This window comes from Onychostoma macrolepis, chromosome 21, assembly GCF_012432095.1.
Source record: "Onychostoma macrolepis isolate SWU-2019 chromosome 21, ASM1243209v1, whole genome shotgun sequence".
Taxonomy (NCBI): domain Eukaryota; kingdom Metazoa; phylum Chordata; class Actinopteri; order Cypriniformes; family Cyprinidae; genus Onychostoma; species Onychostoma macrolepis.
In genome coordinates this window covers 21,559,579-21,581,645 of record NC_081175.1, presented here as the reverse complement: position 1 = coordinate 21,581,645, position 22,067 = coordinate 21,559,579, and the positions used below count along the sequence as shown (strand labels likewise).

The following is a 22,067-nucleotide window of genomic DNA, read 5'->3' as shown; positions in this document are numbered from 1 at the left end:
ATAACTGCAAGGAAAAAAGAAGTCTTCTAATGTTCTTCTTTTGTGCTCCGTGCACCACATGCTTCATGAAAGCAAGAAAATCTGACCTTTTATACAAAATATTCATACACTCTATTCATTTTATATAATTTTTTAAATGTTTTATTTTCCCTAACCCCTTATTAAGTCATATGGGCTACATTTATAGTGATTTTGCATCTTTTTTCAAGCTTGAAAGCTTTGGTCTCCATTCAGTGTAATTGCATGGAAAAGAACATAGAAAATTGTCTTCTTTTGTGCTCCTCAAAAGAATGAAAAAGTCATCGAGTTTGAAAACTCTGGACACTTCCATTTCCTCTCTCTTTTTGGTTTGGAGAAAGTTTGAGGACAACACGCCGACTGGATCGTATCTAATGTATCATCTGTAAAGCATCTGCCCATGTGTGTATGTGGTGTTAAATAAACTGTTGCTGTGCCAACAGCATTGTTGCTTTTGATGAACTGGTGACACACATACACTAACCCCCTCATTCGGTTTCTCTCCCCCCAGTGCTTCTGCTCCTCTGATAACATGTGCTAGTCTCTCTCTCTCTCACTCTTTTATCTGCTTCTTCTCCCTCTCTCTCACTAGCAGCGTGTGGGTGGCTGGTCTATGGCGCAGAGCTTAAAATAGATGTTCCCACTTCGTAAATGGGGGCTGACAAACAGTTGTGGGGGGTGTTGGGGTAGGAAAAAAGAGAAGTAAGTTCAAACAAAAACGCATATGCATTTAAAGACGAATATTTTAGGGCTAGAGGATACGGAAAGCGTGTAGTCGCAGCGTGAATGGCAGCAACAAGACGTCCGTGTTGACAGAACGATGCAGTATGGATGAGATAGGAAGCAGCTCCCTTAAGGGAAGCTCTCAGTTGAATCGTCGTGCAAACAGAGGAGAGGAGGGCTTTACGTTAGACTGAACGCAATCACGAAAATGAAAATGAGTATGACTGTTGCTATTGTTGAAGTCATTACCTATAATGCTCTCATCAACATTATCAAGAGATTGCACGCGCTCCCTGAGCCCCTTCTGAAGGGAGGAGAGTGCACGTTATAATCCGGAATTCATTAAAAAATAAAAAATGAAATAAAAGCGCGCACTTTGTACATGTTCATTCACTATGAAAATTGAAAATTAATACTCTGAAGTGAGAAGTTAACTAAGAACCTAAAGTTAAAAATGGGAAGTAATAAATAATTAAACGTAATTAGTCGAATCGAGGCTGCGAGCGCAATAGTTTGAGTGTAATTTGTCAAGCGCTCCAAATTCGCAAATGAAGAGTTGTAAGTGTTGATGCAACTAATCAAGAACTTGGCACACAGCTCGGTTTTCACTTCCCAGACATTTCCACCGAACTTTAAAGGCAGCCAAGCTGTGATTCTTGATGTTTTGGTCGCTCATGAATCCAAGCAGTCAGCGTTTTTCAGTCAGGCTCGGTGTTATCATCTCCTGCCACATCTCTGCACTGCTTAAGATAAGTGACATGACATCCCAGCCGACGGATCGTAATGTGGGAGAGCATCGCATGCGCACGCGTTTGTGTGCGCCTAGGTCATATTTCTCACCGGGTGACATCATGTCAGACTTCTCATCCACTTCCGACCCCAAGGAGTAAGTATTAATAAGTACACTGGGCTGAGTTCCAACCCTAGCTGTATTTTACCATGTTAAACCTTATTTTCTCTCTGTCACTGCCTCTCTGTCTTCAACACACACTCACATTTTGCAGAAAAAAAAAACTGCTTAGTCATCAACCTCTGGCCAACTACCTCATCCTCATCATACAACATTTATTCTCTTTCACTAGCCTATACTCAGGGATGTAATGCACATATTTCTTGAAGGGGACATCAGAGGCGGTCCATGTTTGCCATAAATGAGATGAGATGAACTGAAAAAAAGAAAGACAGAAATAATGGAAGGAAGGAAGTTTTTAAACAGTAATTTATTGCATAAGCTGATCATGTGACAGTCTGGTGGTTCATAGTTATGCCAGTAGGTGGCAACAAGTTACTGCCTTTATAAGTGTGTCAGTGAGTCATTCACTGATTAATTCTAGAATTAAACACTGGCTGGCTTAGAGCTACACGATTAATCGCGTGAAGATTGCCATCACGATTCCAACACCCACGCGATCTCATTTCTTAATGACGACGGTTCGGCCGTTCTGCCGCTGACAGAGAAAGCAGAAATTTACAATGTAGGTAAGAAACAGCTTCACAAACAGTCTTTTCAACCGCAACATTCTGTCTTAAAATCATTCATTTTATCACAGAAATACTGGGATGAAAGTTGATAGTTCGGATATAAACATGGTAGCAATCAAAATAGAGCAAATCACCTTTTGAAAGTAACTGGCGCTTTAAATAACGTTTGTGTTGATTTAATTATTTCACCACTAGGTGGCGACAAGGGACTGTTAAAATGTATTTGTCATTGAACCATTCATTCAAGAGATTCGTTCAAAAACTGATTCATCCAGTAATGAAACAAGTGAAGTATTTATGAGTGAGTCATTGAATCATTCATTCAAACCAATTTTTCATAATTGTAATATTAAAAATTGGTTTATTAAATATATTTTAAATACATGTTATATATTTAAATTCTCAAAAATGTCAAATTGAACACTTTGCAGCAATTCATATTTTGTAAAACCTTTTGTAAATTATGCATTAATTTAAGTTAAGAATCGTGGGAGAATCATGATCTCTATTTGAGACAAAAAAATCGTGATTCTCAATTTATCCAGAATTGTGCCGCTCTAGGCCGCAGGCTGCATCTGAAATCGCATACTTAACTACTACATAGTAGTCAAAAATCAGTATGTGAACAATAGTATGTCCAAATTCACAGTATTCATAAAAAAGTAGGCAAAAAGTCCCCTGATAAATTACCATTTCCAGCAAGATCCTGAAGCGCGCATCTGATGGACACTTTACTATTTCATGAGGCCAAGGGAGAGTATTTGTGAATGGCAATGAAGCGATGCATGATGAATATAGTATGTCTGGATTACATTCACACATACATATGTAAGAAATACTTTTTTAACGTACTTTAAGTAATTACTTATTGAATAGTAGTACCTAATCAAAAAGATATGTTTATGTCTTTATGAGTGAGTCATTGAATCATTCCCTCAGCCGATTCATTCAAGAACACCACTGCTGTTTGTTGCTTGGAGGTGCGCTATACAGTTAGTTCTGCTTTGACTTCAAATAGAACTATTTTAAAAACAGCCAAAATAAGGATCGATATTGTGTCTAAATCATAAAGCTCCGATCACATTTAACGTCACTGAGCGAATTTTTGCAGGCAATTTTTGCCGAAAGATTAGCGAAATTTCACTAATGTGACCTAAAGTTGCTTAATATTAACTTATAAACTATTCAATAAAAGCTGGTGTAGAAACTGAAAAAGCATTTTTTTCTTTTGTTTGTAGAACGTACTCCAATAATCTCATTTCGAGGGAATTTCGAATCAAAAAGATATATGCGATTAATTTGGATTAATTTAATTAGTTAATCTGCATATGTTGTAATTCATTTGAGTACAGTTTTTAACCCATTACCAACCTTGCTATAAATACAAATAAGGTTGGACTGTATGTAAAGTGTACACACACGGCTATGAGACTATGATCCCGACTCCATCAATAAAACCATTATGGCAGCATTTGGGAGAAAGAAAGACCATGATACACAAGGCTAAATTATAGCTAACTTCATCATTAAGAGCAGCAGCTTCTCCCCAGTGCAGCGTAAAGTGACTCTTAATGGACATGTATTCTCGGCCCTCATAATGGGAGCTTGAAGCTCGGCTGGTCTGACTTAATTATGAATCAGTTTTTACTGTGTCATCAGCGATGCTCCGGCCTGCGCTCTGCTCCGCTACACAGCCAAACTGACATCGAAGAGAAAAAAAAAATAAATAAATAAAAAAAAAAAGAGGCATTACTCGGACCTGGGTGTGTTTTTTTTTTCTCGTTGTTTTTCAATGTCAGTGGTTTCTGTAAGGTGTCATCATGGTAGTGATGTGCAGCGTCCGCTTCTCTCTCGAAAAACTGCTGTGCTCGAGTTTTTTTCTTTCCCTCGCCTTGCCTTGTCCATTATTCTCTGTTGCAAATGTTACCTAATACAAAACATTTTCATTTGAATTATATAATCCATGACTAATGCTCCTCTTTCATGTGGAATATTAATACAGCATTTGCATTTTTTCACAAATAGTGTTTGGGATTTTAAAAATTTAAATGGAAATGCCAATGTTGCAGTTTGGTGGGAGGCCTTGCATCAGAGAATAGATTTTTTTTTTTTCCCCCATATTTTATGCATGCTTTTAACAAATACCCCCAAACAAATAACTGAATACATTTTCATGGGATGAGGGGGGTCTCTTTGGGCCCTGCTGGAAATGAAGATGTTAAAGAGGGGAGGAAAGAATCGCTGTATGAGTTTCGCATTAAAATTCAACTGGTGAATTCACACGAGAGCTGGATATGAGATCGCAGTTCAGACGTATCACACGCCTTCCCTTTGATCCGTGTGACTGTATTGGGTCATGAAAGTTCTTCGTAAATGACAAATAGAATGAAGTGAAGCGTGTGCACTCTAAATATATCTCTCACCGGAGGATCTGTGTCATTCGGTACATCAACAAAAGATGCTGGAAACCTGTTCATTACATTTAAATCACTGATATTTCAGCAGAGCTGATCAATTATTTACCTAAAATCAGTTTAAAGGAATGTTTTGGGTTTGAAAAATAAGTCAAAATTATTTAGTGGCAACCAGAAGTATTAATAATTTTTCATACAGATAGATAAATAGATAGACTTTTCACATATATGTAATAATATTTTATTTTTAATAAGTGACTTAATTTTAGTCTCTCTCTCTCTCTTTATGTACATACTGTACATCTATTACAAAAGTTACATTTATTTATTTGTTTATTTATTTATTTAGTTAATTAGTTCGTTTTTGGAATGGATCATTTCTGCTATGGCATTTTCTTCTTACAACAGTCATTAATCGACTAATAATAATAATAATAATAATAATAATAAATATTGTAAGAGATATAAATATCTTTTAAATTGCATTTAAAATCTTGGATCAGAATAATCCCTTGGATAATTTCTGCTATGGGATTTTTTTTTTTTTTTTTTTGCCCACAACAATCATTAATCAACCAATTATAATAATAATTATTATTATTTTGAGAGATATAAATATCTTGAAAGTTAAAAAGTATTTAGTGGCAACCAGAAGTATTAATATATTTTCATACAGATAGATAAATATATAGATTATGTGTAATAGTCTAATTGAATTCTCACAAGTGACTTAATTTTACATACATCTATTACAAAAGTTTATTTATTTATTCATCTGGAATGGATCATTTCTGCTATGGCTTTTTTTTTTCCTACAACAATCATTAATCAACCAATAATTATTATTATTGTAAGAGATAAAAATATCTTTAAAAAAGTTACATTTAAAATCTTGTCTCAGAATAATCCTTTAGATTCATATACAAAAACCAAAACCTAAATTTAAAACTAAATGTAAAATGAGGATATGACCTGCGTGTTTGGTTAATGAAAAAATCCAGCTGAAAATGGCAGTGAAATTGGATGCAAGTCAATACTTTATTACTAGGGGAAATCAGCGACGTCTTCAAAAGCTTTCAAAATGGTTTAACAAATAGTTGGGCAATTTTCCTCTCCACCAAAACAAGTTATGGCAAAATTGTCCATTCTCCTTCTGAAATATTGATAGGAGAAAAGCAAAAAGGGGAGAAGGCAGCGAGAAAGAGACGGCGACCCAGAATGTGAGAGAAAAGCACCTTGGTGATGGGAAAGAGACAGCAATTGACAGCACACCGGAACATTTCTCTATCCTTCAGATAATGACATCGCACCCTGTCAGACAAAGAGCGACTCAGAAAAGTGTGAGGGTGGGGGGGTTATGAAGAGACGGGACGAAAGCAGACGATATACAGGGGGGAAAATTGAAGCAGAAATTGCTATTTTGCTGGTTATAATATTCCTGCAAATGATGTGTGTGCATGTGTGCGCATGCAGTGGTTTGTCCTCACCACATTGTTGTGAATGTTATCGACAGTGTTGTGTGCCGTGCTGCAGAGTTACTAAGTTAAAGTATACTTTTCCAGGTGTGACAGTAGTTTAGCTGTTTTCAAAACCATTTTTACAGTGAGTAGCGAGAAGAAACTCTACAATCGCAGTTTGTATCACATTTTACTACACACATACTATGAGATGCTTGTGTAAAATGTCCTTCCCTTTGCTCATAGGAAGAGTTGAGTAATCTGATTCATTGTAGTGAATCAGTTCACTTAGACCAGTTCAAAAAATGATTCACTGATTCATTTCAGTGCAGTCTCCTTCATAGCTGTCATAATTACATTGTTTTCTTATTTATAGTGATGTACAAATAAAATTACACCTAAATTGCAATAATTTTAATAAATAATAAATTTCGTTAAATTATTAACACTTTACAATAAAGTTCAGTTCAGTAATAAAACAATACATTAATTGCAATTATTTTACTAAATAATATATTTATAAATTATAATTAAATTACATAATAATTGCAATCATATTTACTAAATATTTAGTTAAACAACATAATCTAGTTAAATGATTAACAATTTATAATAAAGTTCAATTTTGTAATAAAAATACAATTACTAATTGCAATAATAATAATACATAATATATTTAATTAAATTAGTAATGCTTTACAATTAAGTTTAAATCAGAGAATAAAATTACATATTAATTGCAATAATTGCACTAAATATAGTTAGTTAAATGATTAACACTTTACAACAGTTTAAAAAGTGAAAACATTACATAATTGCAATAATATGTTTATAAATTATAATTAAATTACATAATAATTGCAATAATTTTACTAAACATTTAGTTAAACAATTAACATTTTATAAAGTTAAATGTAGTAATAAAAACGCAATTATATTAACTGCAATAATTTTACTAAATACATTTAGTTAAATGATTAACACTTTACAATAAAATTTAAACCAGAGAATAAAACTACATCTTAATTGCAATAATTGTACTACATAATAGATTAAATTCTATGATTCTAAATTCAATCTGTTAATGTATTCGTTATGAACTGATTATTTATATTCAATAAATATTCAAATCCCAAAGCATTTATTAATCTAATGTTAATTCATAAATACACAACTGTCCACACTTAATGTCTTAATGTCATAAAATAGGAAATAACATTAATTTCCACAACTTGAAATGTTAAACATATATTTGCATATGTAAAAATTAATCAAGAACAATAAATGATTTATTCCTCATTGTTAGTTTATAGTATACTGCATTAACTAATTTTAATATTAATTTAATATTACCACCACCCCTACTGAAACACCTTCAATAAAATTAGCTACTTATTATTCACAGCATATTGCTACTTTGCTTGACTGTAATTACACTTTGTTTGCGAAGTGATATGTATACAGCAGGATTTTAGAGCATGAAAAGTAGACTGAATTATGAACACTACAGTATATCTGAGTCACTTTGTGTGTGTGTGTATGCTCTTATCTATGTCTGAGTGCTAGTGCATGTGTATGCAATTGTCTGGCCCTGTGTGTGTGTTACGCAATAGCTGACCTCCTGTGTGTGCATTACTCATGCCGACCTGCTGTGTGCAGTCTGGTCAGGTTGGAGATTTGGCCCCAGTCTGAGGAGAAGTAGAGCAGATGTTCCGGTGTCTGGAGCTCTGTCCAGAAAAACCATGTGATCCTGCTCAGGGGAGGCCTGCGTCTGTGTTTATAAGAGGGCATTGGAGTTACACATAAGATTGTACACTGGTGAATCTCACAAGAACATGTCCAGGTCACAGTAAGTCATTATTTTGGACCGTTCATTTCACCACAATCTAAGTTTTCTTTGTTAAATTGATCACTGAAGGCGCTGCACGTTTGAGCTGAGGGTCACATGAGAGGTCAAAAACGGGAAAATGTGTGATTGTCATTAAAATAGCATCACAAATGCTAAAAATCTTCTGTAAATCCTGTAAGCAAAGTATAAATTTGGATTTCAGACCAACCCCGATTTGTTCGTGAGATTCACCCTCATAAACCAGTGTGTAATGTAGAGGAGTATAAATTCATTTAAACACTGCAGTCGTTCATCAAAAGTGTGTGTGTGTGTCAGTGTGAACTGAGTGAACTCATTTAAACCCTGAGTCAGGCGTAAAGGTCTGAAATCCCGCAGAGGTAAAAACTCAATCAACACAGAACCTCCTTATCACGGAACATTCAGACTATGTAGGAGGCAAAATGAAAAGCCACTAGAGAATCTGTTATTGAGCTGCAGATGGCGTGAACTGTAATAATGTTTGTTCTTAAGGCACATCGAAAGTGCAAATTATTCTTGAAGTACGAAAAACTTAAGATGGCGATGCACACTTCAGACATGTACAAGAACATAACAACTTGGCCTTAACATGCCACTGTACAAATGTAAAATATTACCGTTTACTTTTTATAGCCCAGTATCTAGGAGGAAAGTCTTATTGTGGCATCAGGAATCAAAGACATCAAAGCTCCGAAACATACATTAAACACACCAAATTAAATTAAATTAAATTTTATTTTAAATTATGACATACCTGTGACCAGTGATGGGAATAACGGCGTTATAAATAAACGGCGTTACTAACGCCGTTATTTCTTTCAGTAACGAGTAATCAAACGAATTACTGTTTCCCCCGTTACAATGCCGTTACCGTTACTGACAATAAAATGTGGCGTTACTATATTATATTATTAGAATTACATTTTTCAGTTCAACTGAATGGATGCGCAGTGTTGCTGTATTTGACGTACCATAAACTCTAGTGTGAAGGCGCACGACTCGCCGTCGCTTTCTCTCACATACACGCAAGCAAAGAAAGACACAGAGCAAGAGAGTCTTTCATAACATGCAGAAGTGACGCGCTACATGTAAACGATATTCTTTGTTGTATTTTCCTGTCAAAATAACTGAGTTCCTTTGGAATTCTTCAGCTTTTAAGAACTGCCGGTTTCTCTGGTAGTGGGCGGAACTAATGCGCAAACGACAATCTCATTGGCTGGCGCTCACCTATTATCGTCCCTGTTTTAATTTCAGCAAACCAATTCGAGCGAACGCAGACAACGTGATTAATATTCATGAACCCAGCAGCTCATTAATCCTTAGTGCTTGGTTATTCTAATTACTAAAGTTCTATCATCATATAATATTAAATTATCATAATATTATTATATTATAACGCTTGACTGACTGATACTAAGTGTCAGTAGATACATAGTGTAGATTAATGTACAATGTTTTATAATAATAATTTATTCTCTTTAGTGTCCATTTCATTAATTTAACATATTTAATATTGGGGGCATCCAAAGTTATTTGACATTTGAACTTTTTTTTTTTTTTAAAGTAACGCAATAGTTACTTTCCCTGGTAATTAGTTACTTTTATAATGATGTAACTCAGTTACTATTTGTGAGAAGTAACTAGTAACTATAACTAATTACTTTTTTAAAGTAACGTGACCAACACAGCCTGTGACTACTGTGATTCAACTGAATTGGCTCTTTAAAAATGGCAAAACGTGCTTGTCTAGAGCGCTACATCCATATTTGTTGAGTTATAATGCTTAATACTCTTACATCATTTGATGATATTTTGATTAATTACTGCTGCCGTGATAAATATAAAACTGTACTGCATCCGTTTTAAATTAATTGTTTACCACCTACTTTCCACATAACCATTAACTAGGGTTACAATAGTTAACTAAAACAAAACAGAAAATTTAATAAAAATGAACTAAAATATAAAAACACTTAGGGCCCTATCATACACCCGGTGCAATGCGGCACAAGTGTTTTTGCTAGTTTCAGCCCGACGCAGTTCTCATTTTCCCGTCCTGTGCTGTGCATTGTTTAAATAGCAAATGTATTTGCGCCCATGGGCGCGTGCTGGTCTAAAAAAGAGGTTTGTTCAGACGCATTGTTGGCGCGTTGCTATTTTGAGGAACTGAAAATAAACTGTGCCATAGACCAACTCAAACCTGGTCTAAAGTCAATGGCGCAAAATGCGCCTCTGGGTGGGTTCACAACGCGCGTTCACTTTGCTTATTACACACAGGGACGCGCAGCAGCACACAAACATGCCAAATATTAAAAATTAAAGGATTGCAGTGTAAAAGAATATTATTGTGTAGGCTACATACATATAAAAATGTCACATGTCATAATGGATAGTCATTGTGTGTATCATAATTAGCCTACCTATTTGCTCGCGCATGAGCAGATCCGTTTGCTCTCAGTATGTGGCCATAAAATTCCGCCGTTTAAAGCGCAACTCACTCTTAAAGGAAATGGGAGATGAGACTCTGATTGGTTTATTGCACGTCACGCCCAAAAAACTTCCATTGCTCATTAAGAGAATAGGGACAACCCTTTTAGACCATGCGCCCGGGCGCGCCGACCGTTTTCCCGTCGTTAACCTAGCAGAAGTGGATTCGGAACGCCCTGAGTGCACTTGCGCTTAGACCGTTAAAATAGGGCCCTTAAACTTAATGTATTTCACCAGTAGTTGAAACATTACTCATTTTTATCAAGACCTAAAACTATAAATGAAATAAACATTTATAATATATACATACACGTATATACACACATACACATACATTATATATATATATATATATATATGAATAAAAATAATAATAATATAAAAACTAATAAAAATAACAAATATATCAGTAATATATTAATATATGTTTATAAAAAAATTACAAAAAACCCAACAAAATTACTAAACTTTTAACTAAAATTAAAATGAAATCAGAAAATATAAAAATAACCCAAAATATTTATAAAAAATTTTTATATTAGTGCCTCAATGAAACTATATTATTATTATTATTATTATTGTCACAATCAGAATCAGAGAGAACTTTATTGGCAGGTATGCTTAGACATACGTGGAATTTGTTTTGGTGACAGAAGCTTCCACAGCACAAACAGAATGACAGTGACAAAACAGATAATAAAAATATAATAAGTAAATAGGAAATAATGTACAAAAATATTTTAAAAAATACAAAATATACTAAAACAGATTATTAGTATTAGTATCAGGTGAATAGCTGTAATAAGCCTATTTACATAGAAAAAATGACTTTAAAAACTAGAGTGTGAATCATGAGTACTTAAATGAAGTTATTGCCATTCCATCACAGCACTGCAGTGGTTAAACAAAACAGATTTTTGTGCAGAGATACTGCATGAAGAAGTGGCACAAATGTTGAGTGAATCTGCCTCTTGGTAGAAAAACAATGCAAAATCCTGCAGACTAGATGCAGACATATGAACAAATCACGGAATAAAACCTTGATATATCGATGGATGCGAATCAAAGTAAATACGCCTAGAAGAAACGGATGAAAAAAAAGAGTTTAAGAAGTGGTCCTTAAATATCCCAGACAATATAAGGTTGTTATGGAGACAGTTAGATCTTAATACTGAGAGGGTGGTCCACGTCACCAAGACAACTAGCACTGCAACCCCAGATCCCAGCTCTCGCTTCTCTCTCTGCTGCGTTGTGAGTTCATTCCAAAGTGCTTAGCCTCTCGTTATAACGCTGTCATTAGGAGGGGCATTAGAGAATGCCTGCCAGGCATCTCTCCATAGAGGAATTGTACCCAAATAGTCAGAGTGCTTAGACTCACTCATGATCTAATGCTCCACTAGCACTGAAGATATTGTTATCGGAGAGGTCCCACAGAGTAGAGCGCGCATAATGGTTTTAGCTCTTTGGGTTGCAAACATCAGTTATCTTTATTAGGGACAGACAGGGAACTAAACTGCAGAGATGTTTATCATTTAATTGTCGCGTAGAAGGAAGAAGCCCGTTAAAAATCTTCAAAGCGGCTTCTTTGGGAGAAAAGAAGCAGTATTGTTTTCTCGTGTTGCGTTTGAAATGTTTTCTCCTTTGAGCAGTTGCAGTATTATGAGATGCAGGTGTCGAGAGTATTGGATGCATTGCTAGTGAACGGCTTCAATATTTCAGAGCCAGTCGCTTAAAAATGAAAAATAATGATTGGAGTTATCCGTTTGAAATTAAACTATGCATTAAATGTAAGTGGTTAGGAATGAGTAGCAAATGTCAGATTGAAAAGCCTTGGCTTTTGTCAGGAGATGAAAACGCATGCATGACCTACATGCTCCGAGAACGCAGAAGCATGATGCTCACAAAACTGGAAAGCATCTGGGAAGCTCTAATCTGATTGGCCGACTTCATGCAATTTCCGGGTGTACGTCTGGAAGCAAAGACATGTTTACAAGGTACTGAGTTGATACAACAAGTGCTTTTGAAGAAGAGCTAATCACTAGATTTGCCAAAATTTATAGTGAGATGAAATCAATTAAAACATACAATTACTTCAACATACACATTTCTGAATTCTGAATATTGTATATAATATTTGTCAAGATCATCTTGAAAAAAATATTTTGAAAATGGTTTTCAAAATAATGACAATGATTTAGATAATGTCATCTATAAAATTAAAAATACATAAAAATGCAATTAAATAAATGTACTTCAGTGTACAAATATCTGAATTCTGAATATTATATAATATTATTCAAGATATTTTGAAAATGTGTTTTTAAATAATGACATACATATATACATACTCACATATATACATACATATATACATATTCACATATATACATACATATATGTATTTTTTATCTTATAAATGTGAAGATGTATGTATATTGTAGTCATTCTATGACTACGGTTTTAACTGCATTTATATATATATAGAGAGAGAGAGAGAGAGAGAGAGAGAGAGAGAATGACTACAATATACATACATCTTCACATTTATAAGATAAAAAAAATACAATACAAAATACAGTATTATTGTGAAATATTATTACAATTTAAAGTTTTCTTTCTTTTTCTTTTTTTAATATATTTTAAAATGTAATTGATTCCTGTGATGGAAAAGCTGAATTTTAAGCAGTCATTACTCCAGTGTCACACAATTAATATGCAGATTTGGTGCTCAATTATCATCAATTATTATTTTGACATAAACATAACCATAATAATCATAAGAAACCTCCTTCAAATTTCAATTCCAAACTTTTTACTGGTAATATATATATATTTTAAACATCTTTGGGAAATAATGAAATAACGATTAAGATATTGTTATATATGTGATCCTGGACGACGACAACTTAAGTGTCAATTTTTCGAAATTGAGATGTATACATCACCTGAATAAATAAGCTTTCCATTGATGTATGGTTTGTTAGGATTGGACAATATTTGGCTGAGATACAACTATTTGAAAATCTGGAATCTGAGGGTGCAAAAAAATTAAATATTGAGAAAATCGCCTTTAAAGTTGTATTTCTTTAAAGTTCTTGGCAATGCATATTACTAACCAAAAATTAAGTTTTGATACATTTACGTTAAGAAATTTACTAAATATCTTCATGGAACATGATCTTTACTTAATATGCTAATGATTTTTGGAATAAAAGAAAAATGGATCATTTTGACCCATACAATGTATTTTTGGCTATTGCTACAAATATACCCCAGCGACTTAAGACTGGTTTTGTGGTCCAGGGTCACATATATTTCAGATAAAGCCGCCCTTAACAATAAATAACAAAACAGAAAACCAAAAAAACTAATTATGAAACAAACAATGATTTGTAGCTCAGTCAGTATCAGATCATTTAGCTGTTCAGTCAAAGGTCTGGCTACACAAACTATGTACCATCAAACTCAAAGTGTCCTCATTCCAGAAAGATTCATCAAACCATGTGACACTTTCAGTTGAAAAAGACAGCATTTACCATGAGGCGGTGTTAAAGTACAATCCATAAAAACAGCCCTAAAAGGCTTCGCTGACAGAGGTAGGAATGGTGCCCTCCGTTCAGTCGATAAAATCATCTTTTGCCTCCAGTCACTTTGTCAAATGGCAGCCATAAAGAGGAGTCTGCTCCGCTTTTTATTGTTTTTGAATTGTGGGCACTTTGCGAGCCCCCCGAACCCCCTGTGTCCTGGCTAATGTAAATATTTCAGAGATAGCTGCATAAAAACAGATATATAATTCTAATAAACAGGCATAAATGTTTTGCGTGGCCCCACCAAGACCCCACTTCTGCCAATGGGGAAAAACCTCACCTAGCCGAGGAAAAGCTTTGAAATAAGATGCATATTACTCTAGCAGGCATGCAGAGAGGCATTTTATCCTTGTTTTTGCAATCTTCGGATTGAGGGACAACCCGCGTTCGCTATTGATATAGAGCCTATTGACTCAATCTAAACATAAAATTGAAAGCGAGAAAATCAACAGCGTAATTGACCTTTGAAACCACCATCTGTTTATTTTTCTTCGGGTAGATGAAATGGATTTGTCTTGTTCAATATTAACATTTCATAGTGCCTCATAAGCCAAGGATTTGCCTTGTTTATCATTAGCACCGGTGGTTATACATTATTATCGCCATTTCTTAAGGTCATCGAGAGGCTAAAGCAAATAATAAACTCAGAGAAAGTTTGAAATCTGAAATAAAAGGTGACCAGCACCAAGTTTGTTTGTGCAAGAATAAAGCTATTTTCGATTATGAAAAAAAAACAAAAAAAAAACTTTAAATAATGAATGAATTTATAATTAATAAAATACATTTAATTAATTTAGTAAAAAAAAATAAATAAATTAACGCTGTTTTTCAGTATAACATTACACACTGTAAAAAATGTTTTTTTGTTGTTAGTTTTTTTGGAGTTAAATTGGATAAAAATGATTGGAGTATGTTTTGCATAGAATAAAATACTATTTCAGTTTTAATGCCAGAGCTACTATAGCTAACTAAAACTAAAACTGAATTTAAACTTAAAATCATTAAAAAATATATATATTATCATTACTTGAAATAAAATAAACATTAACCGAAATAAAATATATTTAAACCGTTTCATTTCAACATTTCTCATTTTAATGTAGTTTAACTAAAACTGAAATAAACATTAATAAACCTGTAAATAAATAGATAAAAACCAAAACTATTAAAAATGACAAAAATACACAACTGAATTACTAAAACTTTAATTGAAATTAAAATAAAAACAGAAAATATAAAAATAAAAAACATTCAAAATATTAATAAAACCTAACCTCAATGATACTAAAATGACAGTGACACTGCTTTTTACTTCAAATTTTCATGGTTTATTAAATGTGTTACTTGCTATTTCTTTGCAATTTGTGAAATTTCTGAGTGAAAGTTGTTTCAAATTATTATGATTGTTGTTATAAAGTGTAAAAAAAAAACAGTTCACCCAAAAATTATAATTCTATCTTTACTCACCATCATATGATTTCAAACCTCTATATTGCAACAGAAAAAAGAAATAGCTGCATACAATTTTGGAATGGCATGGTGAGTGATTCATTAAAGAATTTTTTAAAGGGATAGTTCACCCAAAAATGAAAATTCTGCCATCATTTACTCACCCTCATGTCATTCCAAACCTGTATGAGTTTCTTTCTTATGTTGAACATAAAAGAAGATATTTTGAAGAATGCTGGTAATCAAACAGTTGATGGTTCACATGGACTTCCACAGTATTTCTTTTCCAACTAGGGAGGTCAATGGGGACCAACAACTGTTTGGCTCTTTAAAATATCTTCTTTTGAGGGTGAGTAAATGATGACAAGAGTTTCATTTTTGGGTGAACTATTCCTTTGTTGTGCATTAAGCAACAACCACCAATGTTTAAGTATTGTGTCCTCACCTCAAGATGGTCATAAAACGTGTTTTCCTTTCACTGATTCATCATGATTCGTGTTGGGAGTGTTACGTCCTTGAGGGTCAGGGTGAGGTCAGAGCCTTGCTGGGGTCGAGTGCCTCACATTCTATCTACACTCTCAGAAATAAAGGTACAAAAGCTGTCAGTGGGGCGGTACCTTTTCAAAAGGTACACTTTTGTACCTATTAAGTTCAAATATGTACACTTTAAGTACTAATATGTATCTTTAAGGTACCAAAATTGACTTTTTAGGTACAAACATGTACCTTTTGAAAAGGTACTGCCCCAGTGACAGCTTGTGTACCTTTATTTCTGAGAGTGTACTCAGGTCATTATAGGACACAACCTGTGAGAAAATTACAGATGGTTATCAACGGTCCTTTCTGTCGCTCGTGAAACAGCATCAGTCACAGACATAAACATACAGGCCTAGACCATACAGACACACACACAGAACTGCTGTTTGAACCACTGGTTGGAAAAAAAGTAGCTTGTTACCAGAAAAAAAATATATTTTTTTTTCTCTCTCGAAAAGAACGACTGAAGAATGTAGTTAGTAGCATTTATTTTCTGTTAGTTTATCACTAATACTGGAACCATCCAAACGTGTGGAGCACAATGACAAATAACAGATATCAGAGTCCATTACATTAGCTGCCTTCAGTTTCCAGCTGATAAAGGGGAAAACATTGATATTATGAGAATGATGATTGATTAAAGGATTATTATGGACTGAAAAATGTCTAAACAAACAATATGAATGGGAAAAACAGGGCTAGGTTACAACGCTTTCTTCTCATCGTCTTTTTTTTTCTTCTTTTTTTTTGGCAAAGCGTCCCATTTTGCTTGTTCTCCTTTGAGCAAACTGAATAAATTATGTACACTCTGACATCCATTACATCAGCTACATTAGAGGAAAAATGAAAGCAAGCAGATGCAAAAACTGCATTTCTGATTGTTCACTGAGGCTTAATTTTTCAGCACGTCCTGAAATTAAAACAAATGGGGCAAAATTTTTCATCAAGATTGATCGAACATAAACATCTTTAACGTCAATTTGAATTTATCTGTCCAAATTTGTCAGCATCCATCCAGCTAAGGAGAAAAACCAAACGGAAAGTATGAAATGCACATTTCTGGCCTCTATCCATAATATTGCTTTCTCCAGTGAAAAAGTCATTTTGTCCGAATCAGGAGAGAAATATGCACAGATTAAACACCTTTTATTTTGATATGAGAGGACAACAGGGGATGAAATTCACTGGAGGAAGCGTTATTATGGATTATAGACTCATATTTTGGCCAGAAGTGATGGTTTAAAGTAAAAACGCCAAACACGCAGCTTCTCACTTCAAAAGATGTTAATTGATGGACTGGATTCATGTGGATTATCGTGATATTTTTATAAGCTGTTTGGACACTCATTCTGACGGCACCCACTCACTGCAAATGATCCATTGGTGAGCAAGTGATAAAATGCTAAATTTCTCCAAATCTGTTCTGATGAAGAAACAAACTCATCTACATCTTGCATGGTCTATTTTCAGGATCCTACACAACCTATTACTCAGAATTAATCTACAAATATGTACATTTTGTTATATTTGTTAGCAGATTTACATGTATTTCCAATAGATCACATTCAGTGTAATTCATTCTTAGTGAATTCCATCTTTGTGCAGGTAAAATATAGGCACCAAAGTTGAACGATCTGATCCGAACCCATCTGAAATTCACTTTAAGAGAGATGAAACGATACTGTAAACCTCTGCTGACAGCGACTGGCTCATCATCCATCCCCTCTAAATCTCAGCCCTTGTTGTGTGTCTTAAATGATGAGGAAAAGGAAGACAAACAGGCAGGGGTGGATTTACAAGTGTGTGACCTGACCTCCTCTTCACTTTATCCAGCGTCCTGCCCCACTGCGACCCTGAAATTGGCGGTATTGGAGCTCGGCGGGGAGAACGGGGGGTTTTAGCAAGAGGAACGGGCTCGGGAAAGCGAAACAACAAACGCTTGTGTTCTTTTTCCCTCTGTGAAAAAGAGAAGAGAAAAAAATCCTAATCTCACGCCGTCTGACGGGGGGCTTAAACGCTCGATTGCTTTGCCGCTCACGTCCCGCTCCCATCATCTTCCCCTCTGCGTCTGAGAGAGAGGGAATCTGGGCGATGCAGGCACACACACACACACACACACACACACACACGCGCACATATAGGCCTCCGCGGCAACTCAGTGGTGATGAATGATGTCCCCGTCCCATTGGGTCCCTGTCGATGCATGTTCAAGTGGACAGGATTGAATTTAAGCATAGAAATGACAGACCATTTTTTTTTTGGCAGGGCCACATTACAAGAATGGGTTATGGTGACGAAGATTTCATGATTTATGGCATTACGGAGCGTTAGGAGGGATTTGTAGAGAAAAATCACAGAGTGAGAGAGAGAGAAAGCTTGAGTCATACAAGGGATCACATTGAATATCTGCAAACCTTCATTAAAAGGATGTCAGGATTCTTTCTATAGCGCTTTACACACTCACATTTCTCGTTTGCATGCTTGTCACATTCTCTGTCCACTGTATCAAATCCAGCAGAAAAATGCTATAAAGGAAGGAATGCTCAGAATGGTAATAAATCCGCCCGTGAAAACAAATTTACAACGTCTGTAATTGAGCATGATTTAGGCCATACAATGAAAAACTGCTTATTATGCATAGGTACTACACCAGTTGAAACAATGTTTTCTTTTTTTCCCCCTCTCTTTTGTTTTAGATCACTAAACCAAAGAAAACAAATGGCATAATAACGTTTCACCATGAGAATTTGTCTTGTGGAGAGAATTCTCAGAGAATGTGTAAATATATCCAAGAACATATCAATAAAATAAGGCAGGCAGGTTTTAATTTCCTAAAAATCTATGAAAATCATTAAGATTGAATACTTAAATTGGACTGGGATTTACACAGGTTAATAATGTATCTGGAGTAATAACTGGGCGAATCTCACAAAACATGTCGAGGGCACAATTAATCCCACAATCCATAAAATAATAACTGGGGGAATCTCACAAAAACATGTCACAATTAAATGAAATTAAAATAAAATAAAATATAAAATAAAATAAAAATAAATAAATAAATAATAACAATAATAAAAAAAATAAATCTATTCTTACTGTGATTATATTTGGTCATAGGCCTATATTTGATTACATATATACATAATAATTAATTATAACTGTAATATAATTGTTTTTTTTTAAATCAGCATAAATTTAAAGGCAGTACAAAATACTGTATGATTACATTGTTTTATGGCATTATATTAATGTGGATTACAATTTTTGCTTTACAGTAATATCATTAAATAATAATCATAATAATAAAATTCTAAATGGTAATCATATAATATTTATTCAAGCAAAAAAGACTTTTGATTTTGAGGTGAAATATAACCTTGACGGTTTTTGTGAGATTCGCCCAAACCAAACACACTTCAGGATATAGCTGAAAAGAAAACGACAGGAGGGTACGACTGAAAAAGTGGATCAAAAAAACAGAGAAAGAATCTGACAGGCAGAGCCAACGTTTCAAAAGAAATCTGTCCTGAGAACATTGGACCCGGCCCTTCGGAAAGGAGCGAGTGATGCAATCATCCCTGCAGGAATTGGGTCGGCACTGTAAGCCATATTCAGCTCTCCAGACGCCCAGGCTAAGACCAAAAAGGGTTTAAACCATTCAATGGTGCCAGTGATTGAGGACCTAGAAGTGTCATTAGATCCACAGTAATCCTGAGGGGCGGAAGGAGGAACAACAGAACCCTGCCGTGGAATGGATTTAAGGGGAAAAATAAATAAATGAGATCAGAGTGCTTCGGATACAAATAAAGTGATAAAAGAAGTCCACTGGAGAGATGAAAAGGTTTCACATTTGTCAGAATCTACCTGCTCCCATGCATCCCAGCCTGGGGACATTTGTAAAATACAGGTTTTGAATGAAAACAGTGCTTTGTAAACTCACTTTAGACAGAAGGAGTTTGCCAAAAACAAACATTTAAATGCAAATTTCAGTGATATGAAAAAAAAAAAATGTATTTACATACACACATAGATATAATTACAATACAAGCAGTTTTCCTGGTCAGGTGGCAATGCTTGGGATGTTGTTATCATTACTAGAGACAGACTGTTATAGATTTTTTTTAGATTTTTAACACATCCATATTTACATTTATCTAATTTAATTGATTATCAGTTCTTAATGATTTAAATAATCATAATAAATGAGTAAATACATAGTAAAAAAAAAGTAATATCATTGCTCTTGTTATTTATTTTGAATGTATTGTAATAATTAATAATAATAATAATTATTATTATTACTTTACAACAATCAAAAATAATCATAAAACATAAAAAAATAAGTGAATTGTTGTTGTTGTTATTAAAAACAATAGCCCTTCAACCAACTAATCAACCAATCAGTCAGTCACTCAATATTATTGCTGTTGTTATTTATTTTTAAATGTCCTGTAATCATTTATAATAATAACAAAATGTAAAAATAAAGAACTGTTATTATTATTATTATTATTATTATTAACAACAACAGCTCTTCAATGAATGAATGAATGAATAAATAAAATTATTTAAGAATTATTTAATTATTTATTTATAGTAATAAATGCATTATTAAATTATTATTACTTATTGCTATTAAAATCATCATCACCATAATATGTGATCACAAATAATATTCAATAAAATTTATTTATTATTGTCATTATTATTATTGAAAAACTGTTATTGCTGTTGTTGTCCTCCTTCAAAATGCAAGTTATGCATATGATAATCTGTATCTTTAGTAATATCAGTCAATCTCGAATCATTACGACAGATGATGAGATTACACAAAGGTGGTTCCTCGTCCTCCCCCATTCCTGCATAATTTCCCTTTGAATTGACAGAATATCTGAAGCAAAGTCACTTTGAGCTCCATGTAATTTAATAGAGCCCGGAGAGAGAATTTGATGTAGCGAAATGCTCGAGAAACAGAAGCCTCACGGTTTTCAGCATTATCTACTACGCACCTTCTCTCCCACAATTCCCTTTCATCTCTCATACGCTTCGCATGCAGAAATCAAATCTGGAGATCTCATGGTGACACCCACTCTATTGTTCAATCTCTGGTACACGTCATCGGCTCACGGATGTGTCGGCGTGACGTGTTCGGGTGAAATTAAGAGTGATGTTACTGTGGTGGATCTGGGGCTTCTCTTTAAATGCTCCTGATGTGAAAGCCCGCGGTTCTTAGCTCGTGAAATGTTTAGTTGTTTGACACAGAGCTGAAAGAGATGCAATAGAAAGTGATTTTAACACGAAGGTCACATGTAATGTAAAGTACAGTGCATTAATTATGAATGTGACATAATCTGAATGACAATTCCTTTAGTGTTAAAGTGGACTGCTTTAAACTTTTAGCCTTCGGATTGATATCAGACGTCATTTGTGAGTAGTGAAAACCACCTGGAAATACTCCACGAATGGGAATGAGGATTCAAGGCTGGTGAAAAGAATAATCCAGCAAAGCATTTCAAAAACATCAATGCGGCTTTGTTCGATTTTTTCAGCACGGTAGCCGAAATAAACCCAGGTGCACGTCAAAGATCCTGCCGTCATTTGAGCCATACACATCCAGCAAATATGACTGAGCTTTTGTATGGATGGAAGCAGGCATTCCTCTATCTATCATTACCCATAAGCCTCTGAGAGGCTCTGATTTCAGAAACTCATTATTTTGAACGCTTCATAGCCAAGTGCCGATTTCTTTTAAGGTAGATTAATTTTATCAATATATAATGAGGGTCTTCATGTCAACTCAACAGGAAATGAGGATGTCAAGGCTGATTTTTCAGCAGCAGAGAAAAACTAATCTCTGATTTTATTTTATTGTCCCACTGGATGCGCAGCTCAAGCCGGCACGGTCATCCTTAGCCTTAAATCAAATCCTGGCGGCTCTGCGCAAGCGAATGAACTTTGGGAGGGAATTAGACGGGACGTTCTCGCTCTTTAAGCCTACTGGGTAAAAACTTGTTTGATTTCCATCGATTTCAGCACTAGTTGT

General features: G+C 34.5%; 1 long non-coding RNA gene across 1 annotated transcript; it reads right to left on the bottom strand.

Moving 5' to 3' along the window:
- Positions 1–201: 201 nt before the first annotated feature.
- Positions 202–10,527, bottom strand: LOC131529177 (uncharacterized). The gene is made up of 3 exons (XR_009268018.1): positions 10,382–10,527; positions 7,741–7,865; positions 202–1,907 (listed from the first exon to the last, which is right to left on the bottom strand). It is a non-coding gene; the product is annotated as an uncharacterized LOC131529177 (long non-coding RNA).
- Positions 10,528–22,067: the final 11,540 nt, after the last annotated feature.